This window comes from Bactrocera tryoni, unplaced genomic scaffold, assembly GCF_016617805.1.
Source record: "Bactrocera tryoni isolate S06 unplaced genomic scaffold, CSIRO_BtryS06_freeze2 scaffold_351, whole genome shotgun sequence".
Lineage (NCBI taxonomy): Eukaryota > Metazoa > Arthropoda > Insecta > Diptera > Tephritidae > Bactrocera > Bactrocera tryoni.
In genome coordinates, this window is record NW_024396062.1 from 319559 (window position 1) to 329564 (window position 10006).

Genomic DNA, 10006 nt, shown 5'->3' on the forward strand with positions numbered 1-10006 from the left:
GGGTACTGAACTGGAGTGTTTTCATCCATTTAGACGACATGACCTAACCAGCGTAGCCTCTGTCTTTTAATTCGATTATGTCAATGTAGTCGTATATCTCGTATAACTCATTATGATATCAATTAAATCATATTTTAAGGAAAAAAAAGCAGGAGTTTCAGAAGATGGAGTGTTGGACCCTCTTGGACCTTCGACCTCTTCAACTGATGAAAATATTTAAAAAGGATGTGGTGTTTGAAAATCGTCCGGCAAGTTTTAGAGAGATGGCAAGAGAGCTTGACATTGCTCGCGAGTCCGTTCCAATTTTTTGGGTATAAAACGCATTCTTGCTCACCTCGTCAAAATAAAGCTTAATTTTTTTCAAGAAGAGTACCGTAAAAAGATATCTTTGGACATGTTTGATTGTGCGAATTTCGTTCCCACGTTTATGGAAAGCAAAATCTAAAAAAAACCACGAAGAAGCCATAAAATCAAGCTAATGCTCATTATTTTTTGCGATATTCGTGGTTTGGTGCATCACGAATTTTTTCCGGAGAGACAGACGGTCAATAAGAAGTTTTATTTGGCCGTCTGTCGAAAACGATTTCGCTGCATGTGATATTTTCTTGTCCCCTGAAGTGAAATCGCCGTTCCGTGAAATCCGCTTTCAGTCCACCGAAAAGATGAAACAAAATTTGCTGAAAAAGAGCTGAAGGTCAACCCAAAAAGTTCTTATGAAAAGTGTATTACTTACATCTGGTGGGGACTACTCTAAAGGCGACAAAATAAATATTGATGAATAATTAAAAGTTTGCTTTCTATTTACAATTTCCGGGAGTTTTTTTGTCACATCGTATTATCGAACTAGTTGCAATGTATTATAATAGAAAAACGAAAAATTTACAAAACAAGCGACTTCTTACACAAATATACTTCTGTTCAATTTAATCGAAATTTCCATTAATTAAGATCGGCAACAGTGACAGAAAACCCTGTTTTTAAGCAAATTAAGTAACATGAATGCAAAAACTTGAAACCCATAATATCGAAACTACTCTTCACAACAGCACTATATGAACGTGCTTTAATTTTTTTTAATGATGAACAAAATTGTGATTGGAGAAATCAAACACAAAAACGGAAATGAAATGGTTAATGCATTGAGGTATATATTGAACTAAAGTTACATAAGTGGCAAGAACGCTTGCACGTGTGAGTGTATGAAAGCATTGCGAGCGTGATATAAACGTTAAGCTCAAAATATATCAACCACAGTGGACAATATTGCCAACAAGCGCAAAAACAAACTTACAACAGCAAACAAGGAGCACAACAATTTATGCCGTTATTCCCAGCAGAGCATAATTATTGAAAATTATGATTGAAATTATGGCAATGTGTGGCACAATAAATTGATAACTGCTACCGAAATGAGCTTTACAGAGAACTCTGAAATATATTACAGTGACCACAGTTATGTTTGCACTTTGGCCATGCAAATATTGAGGCAAAAGCGAATTCAAATGCGACGCAATGTGCAAATATCACAACACTTTGTGGGTTTGTGTGTGTGTTTGTACTTTGTATGTGTTTGTACTTTGTATGTGTGAATGTGTGTTTGTGTCATGTATTATTTTGTGCGCATGCAAATAATTGATTCATTCAACAAACAAAGGCCGCAAATGAAGCCATTCAACGCTTATCAGTGCTGTTGGCAAATTGCAACAGCGCAGGCAATCGGCGGGGGAGGTAGCGGCCGCCAATTTATTATGGCAATGCAGTTCGATTAAAATTATACGTCAGCAAAGGAATAAAAAGCTTAGCGGAAAGCAAATACATTTCGGAGATAAGTAACCGGCATATAAGCGGCACAGCATTGCACTGTGTGCATGTGTGTGTGTGTGTGATAGCAAAGGATTGTCGCAATTAAATTCTGACTTTTTGTTTAACTAATTTTATTTGCAAGCGGGTCAGATAACCGCACTGCGAGCCCAATGACTGCCAGCCAATTAATTGCTCTGCTCCATGCGGGTTGCGTATACGCCATGGCGGTCTGTGTACTTAAGTGCAACAAATGATGATTGCTTTGCATGCCGCAGAGCGGGTGACTGTCGCGGCATGACTTTCACAAACCGAAATTAAAAAGGCAGGGCTTGAAAAAACCGCACAAGTCAACAAACGACGAAGTCAACGAGGAGTTCTTCCAGAGTTGCTCCAGCAACAACAGCAACAGCCACAGCTGCAAAAGTGAAAGTGAAATTGCAGCAAACAGCGGGTTAGTAGGTCGCAGGTTAAGAACTCGCAGTGGAGGCGTAACAATTGCCGGCTAACTAATAACCGCAGCAGCAAGGCACGGCAGCAAAACGGCAGCGCGGGAGCCGAGCGCACCAAAAGAATTGCGAAAGTGGGAAAAAACGAAGTTGCAAACACACACACGCACACAGCAGCTGCAGTGTAGCTCGACTTTGTTGCAAAAATGGGGCAAATACGATTCCCCAAAGCGCAGCTGGAGTAACGGGAGCGACTGAGCCGCAGCACCGCAGAGACCGCAGCTGCAAGTGAATGCAGTGGGAAAATTGCGATTTGATGAAACCGAAGGAAAAAACGCTGAAATATGGGGCATAAGTACGCAAAACTGTGGCAAAGAAGAAGGGGCGGAAAGCGCCGAAGAAAAGTAGCGAAATGACTCCAAGTCGTAAATCACTTAGCTTCATTTAAATTGTTAGCATAGGAAATCGCGCTGTGACAAAAAGCGCGCCAACAACACTCGTAGCCATGTGGCATGTGTGTGGCAGCAATGCGCAGCTGCAACAACAACAGCGACCAGCGCGGCGCTGGTGTGGCACGTGCAGCGGCATGGAAATCCGCATTGGCTTCCTGCGCGCCTTCCAGTGCGACGGAGGAATGAGGAATTGCCAAATGGCGGAATGAAGGAATGGAGGAATGTGCAATATTCATACCGTCATGCTTGCACGACGTCATACCGCTGTGTGAATGTGTGTGTGTGTGTGTCTGTTTGTGAGCGTGCGTGCTTGCTGCATGCCCCAGTGAACTAATTACGCGCCGAAAGCACAATGCCGGCAAAAGAAACCGACGGCAGCGCCGGTAGGAGCGCAAAGGCAAATGAAGCAGAAGCAGAAACGAAGAGCAATGAAGAGGAAGTAAGAGTGTGAGGAAATAGAATAAATAAAATTTAAAAATTAAGAAACGCGTTGAATATTCATAAATGAGGATGTAGTGTCTTAGCGCACATGCGTGCAACGCGTCAGGCTGCGGATACACGTAATTCAGTTGCATGCCGCGTCCAGCGCAGCTGTGGCTAACGGCAACGTGCACGAATAAAGCTTTTCTTATTTGTTTTCGGCATTGCTTTCCTCCAAATTCGCTTCGCACGTGCTGTTGCTTTGTCTCTTCGTTTGCTTTAATTATGCGACAGAATGTGGCAACAAAAGCAGTAAAGGCTTACGAGAATATAAGTCATGTCTTTCTCCTATTGGAGTTGGAAGCAAAGCTCAGGGAATGGTTGACGAAATTGCTTTGGAGTGTGATGTGAAGCGACATCTGCAGGAAATGTTGGCATTTATTACAAGAAAGCTATACCGGAAGTTCCAAAAAAGAGCTTTAAGCTTTCGAAAATTGAAAAATCGTTAAACTTAAAGCTGTGTAAGCCTAAGAAATCATGCAACCAAAAGCTTTGAAATAAAACAATTCCGTTAGAAATTTTCAACACGGATGTAAGTCTATTTAAAAAAAAAAAGCATAGAAGCATAATTTTAAATTGCGCAATATCAAAAAGAATGTATTTATACATATGTATACACTAATGTGATCAAAACGCGTTCCGTTCAACATAAAAATGTTCAAAGTGCGATTGTTCAAGTATTAAGTTAGCAGAATGGGGGGCCAGGGGCTTTTTGGTTGCCTTATTTTGGATATTACACATTTTTGTAAACGAAATTTGGGGATTCCCACAAATGGTACACATATAGTATTTCGCAGTTTCACAGGAATTTCCGAGCGACTATTTGGATCGTTATTTCAGATGAATTTCTGTGGGGACTGTAGTTTCGGCTACGTTAGTGCCTTCATTCTGAGGAAACGCAATTGAGTACCAAACTGGTACGTATTCCCTTCCAGTATGCTAAAACAACCGCGAACCTTTGGATATGTAGTACGAATATACAACGCTATTGGAATTGAAAAGGATAGATCATTTACCACTAATAATCATGCTCGCGATTTTGAGGCGCTTCTCGAACTTGAATAGTTTCAGCCATTGGCTAAAACCGATCATAGATTGGTAAAGCCAAAGTCCGTGCACTTTAAGCGACATGATCTCCTTGCGTTCCCTTCAGCTACCAATTTTGACGTATAACAGAATAGAGCGCAGAATGGGTTCTCTTATCTTATAATATTTTTTTCTTCAAATCGTCCTGAAACTTTGTACACGTATTTTACTCTCAACGAAGTTGCTAATTTTTTGGAACCGCCGATAACGGAACACTATTAAGCTCTTTGAAGGAACAAATTTTATTTATGAGGGGTATTATAGCTTCTATGCGACCGAAGTTGACGTATTTTATTGTTTATTTTTTTTTATGTTTATGTCGAAAAATCGCTCACATCCGAGAAGTTGCATCAGCAGACCACACTAACAGTCACCGAACAAAATACGAAAGTGGTAAAAAGGTGGATGATGGAGCAAACGTTTCAATCCCCTACCATGAAAAAGTTCGAACAGCAATAACCCGTCTAATGGACAACAAAGCGGCGGGGGCCGAAGGATTGCCGACCGAGTTAATTAGATATGGCGGCGACGAACTGATAAGGAACATGGAACATAGTTGGAATTGAAATGTGCACCAACTACTGCCTCCTCAACATCGCATATAAGATTCTATAGGGCGTACTATGTGAAAGCTTAAAGACCACCGTCAACAAACAGATTTAACCTTATCAGTGTGGCTTTAGGCTTGTTAAATCAACAATTGTCCAGAAATTCACCATGCGCCAATTCTTGGAAACGACCGGTGAAAAAAGGTTCGACATCTCTTCCTCCTCTTCGTCGATTTCTGAACTTGGTATCCACGCAAAACTAATACGGCAGTGAAAAACTGACGTTGAGCAACACCAAAAGCTCCGTCAGGATCAGGACGGACCCGTCCGACCGGTTCGATACCAAACGAGGTTTCAGACAAGACGACTCCCTTTTATGCGACTTCATCAATCTACTCCTGAAGGAAATTATTCGAACTGCAGAGCTGAATAGAGAGGGTACAATCTGCTATAAAAGAAGTTCGTCTATAACACTGCTTCCACAATAAAAACTAAAAGCAGCTACTAAGAGCTTTACAAATTTCTTTCATTGTTGTCGGTTGATCTGCTGTCATTAAGTGGTACATTAGAGGTTGATAACGGTACTGTCTTTTAATTTGCCCAGCGTGAGGCACGAAGGAGCGGTAAATCACTGAAGCAACTCAACGTGCACACAATTGAAACAATACAACGATGGCCACAAGTGACAGCAGAGCCCCATTTTATACGCCATAAAATGACCCACAATTAGAAATAACCAAGAGAGATTGGCCGTCTGCTGGCTGCTAGCTACTGGCTGTGTCTTCCCCATTGTTTATGAGTGCATGGCTGGCGTGCGGTGGCAGCTGAGTGGCAGCGGCACTTGTGTGCAATCGTCTGCAACTAAACAAGCAATAAGATGAAAAAGGCGAAATCACAAAAACAAAAGAGCAGAGTTGCATTTGCAGTCAAATATTTGCATTGAACAAATAAAGCGCTGGCAGCAAAAGCGGACACGAGCACAACGGGCGAGCCTTGGAAGAAGAGGGATTTCCACAATTGCTTTGAATTGTTATGTTGTTGTTGTTGGATTTCTTAGTTTTTATTTTATTGTTAACAACGCTTTCAACATGCTCGTACCGGAAACGGAAGCACTCGTTCGATTGACCTCTGTGTTGGCCACGCAAAACACCCAACGGATGTGGTGCAACAAAACTTCGAATTAACATGTGTTTTTGACGCTTATTGAATGCAACGGGATGCTGCATATTTCTACAACTCATAGCACACATTCATACATATATACTTGTATATGCAGATATATATAGATATATATACATATGTATGTATATGGTATGTAATACACAAATTGAAGTAGATTTCTTATTCAATACGCACTAAGCAAATGCAAACATACGCATAGAGTATATACATACATATTTCCAATAAGTACTACGGAATTTTCTTATAAATATGTGTAACTACCGTTAATCTATTTTGATTTCTCTTTCTATAGTTTGTTGTAACTTCTGCAGCGCATAACTGAAACTTTCGTCGAACTCTTCAATAAAAGTATCGATGATTTATTCATCACTTCATCTCACACACACACACACATGTACATGTATACAGCCATGAGTCATGTTCTCAAATAAAGAAAGTCTCTCAAATGCACTCAGCCACGACTTTATTCTAAGTATTTTCTTTGTTTCTGCAAGTGCACATTCGTCGTATTTATTTTGCATATATTCGTATCTTTCAATAAGAATGCTTTGATGAGGAAATATTTATATCACTTGATTATAGGGTGGATCAAGAAAATGGTTGTTTCATGTTTTACCCGCTCAAATGCTACTATTTGATGTACACTTGATCAACTTTAAGGGATATTTATTTCGTTTAATTATCTCATTTTATTAAAAAATTATTTATTTTTTTTATTAAAATTAAATTTATACTTAATTAACGCAATTGATCTTTTCAGCTTTATAAACCCGAAGAGAAAGCAGAATTTTTGAATAAAACAAGAAAATACGTTAACTATAATACCCTTCATAAATATAAAAGATTTCTTACAAGAACTTAATTCCAATCTTTCAGTTTGTATGGCAGCTATATGCTATTGTGGTCGGATAAATGAGTCACTTCTTGGGGAGAAAGGATGTAGCAGGAAGCATCGAAAGCCGGAGTTGGTGACTTTAATCCTCTAAACCTTGTCTCTCCTACGGGACAACTGGACGAAGTATTACTTCATGGGCGAAAAGAAGACATTAAGTCTCCTCTATTGTACGGAGTGACTGACGCCTAATTTGTTGTAGGTAAATATGTCAATCTCGCACTTAAGTGTAATCAAATTTGCTATCGTGAGACTACATTCAAGTGTGGTTTTCAGTTTTTTCCTTATACTTGAAAACCAAGGGCAAAAGTACGTGTTCAGAGTCGTCTATACACTCTGTACACGTCGGACAATATGGACTGAAGTCATGACGATATTTGTATAGAAAATGGCCAGTAAGTATTTGGGTCAGCTGGAAATCCAGGTTCTCATGATGTCCATTTATCCACGAATGCATGTCCACATTGTGATGCTTTCGATTCTCTTCTCTCCTTTTGCTGTGACGTCTCTGATATAAATTCGCGCGAATTCGTCTCCCTGAATATCAATCTGTGTCATACTGGCTAATGCCTCCGCAGCGTCGTTTGATATGGTTTAGAAAGCACTTATCACGCATATTGCAGAAAGCCTATGCACTGCGTTGATTGGTCTAGCATATAATTTTTTGTCCAGCGCCGATATCCACATTACCGTATACAGTATAATTGAACTCAATACCTTATTGCTATGTTATTAAAAATCGTCGGCTGGAACGCACACAGCTTGTTTTCCATCCTTCTAGATAAAGCATTAAAGATTTTATTTCCTTTACATGGCGCATTTTCCATGTGCTCCTTGAATTTAAGTCTTGAGTCCACTAACCAAGGTGTTTCAACTATAGCAATATAGGAAGTTGATATGATGAAGGTCCTTCTGATGGCATTTTTGGTTTTGGTTGTAGAACCAGACGTTCTACCCTCTACGGATCGGGGAACACCTCTTCTAATATACCCGCATTGTAAATGGTAACAAACATACTGGGTTTTACAGTCATGTATCCTTTTAGGGCTCTATTTGGTATACCATCTATTCCAAGCCCTTTGGAATTTTTGATTTTTTTCGCAATATCCAATAATTCTTCTTCTGTGACTAATAAGACTGTCTCTGTAGCTTCGTTTCGCCTAACAAAGGAAATGGGTAATGATTCATTTCTCATAAATGATGCGTTATTAGGTTGCTGCGAATTATTTTTGAACTTCGATTTATAAATTTTGTATTCCCTTCCCCAGGGGTCTTTGCTTGCTTCTTCTGAAGTTCCTAGTCCTTCTGGAATGCTCAAATGAGCTAAAAACTCTGAAAGAGTTATAGTTTTTCTCAGTATATTTTAACTCATTAATATGGTAAATGAAATTTAATTTCTAACTCACCCTAACATGTATGAATAACGAAAAATTTTGACATTAGAGATCAGAAACTAAATACCTTCGCATGATATGATATGATTCATCGAATTGAAGTATGATCAATGTGCAAAACTCTATATGGGAATATTATAATCGAAATCCGCCTTTCATCTATTTTGATTCATAAGCGTTGGAACTGGAACGGATATCCATGTAATTGTGTAAGGATATGATGTATTTTCAAAGCATTCATTTGCAATTAACCCTATATCAGATTACGCAAAGCTATTTATATAAAGTTAATTTTAATCAGTTTACACCCCATCTAAGGAGCAGTTATACACGAGGCAGCAGTAGAACAATAATCGGAGTCAAATGTAGCCATTTCAACGAAAATTTTATACAAGCAAATCGTATTAATATTGCGTCCATCAGCCACACCTTTCCCCCTAATACCACTGAGCTAGTGTATGCAATGCGTTTAGCTGCATTTATGCAACACACATACACAATCACACTCACAGCAACAAATGCATGAATATTTGTATATAAATGGGCATCAACGTGGCTTTGTTCTCTTGCTATACACAGCCCTCTACACACGCTCACTCGCTCCCGCTTCAACTTCAGCCAGTTATGTGTAGCATGTCCGTCCACTTAGTTGTTTGGCGTCTCTCTGCTGATCAGCAATATCGTTTCACTTGTGAATAATTTATGGCGCTTTCATCTTCCAGCTTGTCTGCATTAGCTTTGCATTTGTGCAAACGCCCAGAGTCACGGTCAAGTGCATTTTCCATCTTCACAGCTTCAACTTCTGTCTGCTGGTATCCATGATTGCACCATTGTGTGTCTGTGTGTTTGTGTTGACTGAAACTATTCTATCTTGCTGTGAGTTTCTTCATTAAATGCTTGTTAGCCGGTAAGGAGCTGTTTGTTTCTCGCATAAGCGCATCGAGGCATTGATTTATTGTTTGCTACTTAAATTACAATCCCGCTATTTTAGTTGTTGTTGCTCTGCTAAGAATTTTTAATCAAATTGGGTAATAAGCAAAAACTAATTAATTAATGCGTTGGCAATTATAACATTTTGCCCACTTTTCTATTTTTCGTTTATTTTCGTCGATACTTTGATCTGAAGACAAAGTTACTTACTCACACTTTCATAGAATTGTGTACAACAACTCTTATCAATTTGAAAGCTGTAAGATTAATAATAAATATGAGATGACATGGAGTTCTCACGCTCTGGATTTTAATGTAGAAAAAGTATCACGGCGTAGAGATACAATATGTTTATTAGGGTGAGTCAAAAAATAATATTTACTTTTTCGCTTGGTACTCTGAAAAATAGGTTCTTAGATACCGTTGATAGCTTTTAAATGGTTAGATTTCCAAAAAACTCGCGACAGATTATTTTGTTGGGCATTCAATTTCCTAGAAAATATATGCAATGAGATATATTTTCATATTTTTGGAAACGGAATTTTCATATAGGCGGAATTTCCCATTAACCTTAAGGCTTCTACTTTGAGAGACTTTCTCAGAAGCGTCTAAAGACATATTTTTCAGATTAACAAGCGATTTGTTTTTTTTTTCACCTAATTTCACCACCCTAATGCTTATGTACAATTAGACCTTTGATGGGTTTTTATCTTAATTTTTGTTTATTTTTAAATATTTGTAGAGCTTTCAATTTTATATTATCGTCTCAGTTGTGTTCAATGGGAACACAAAT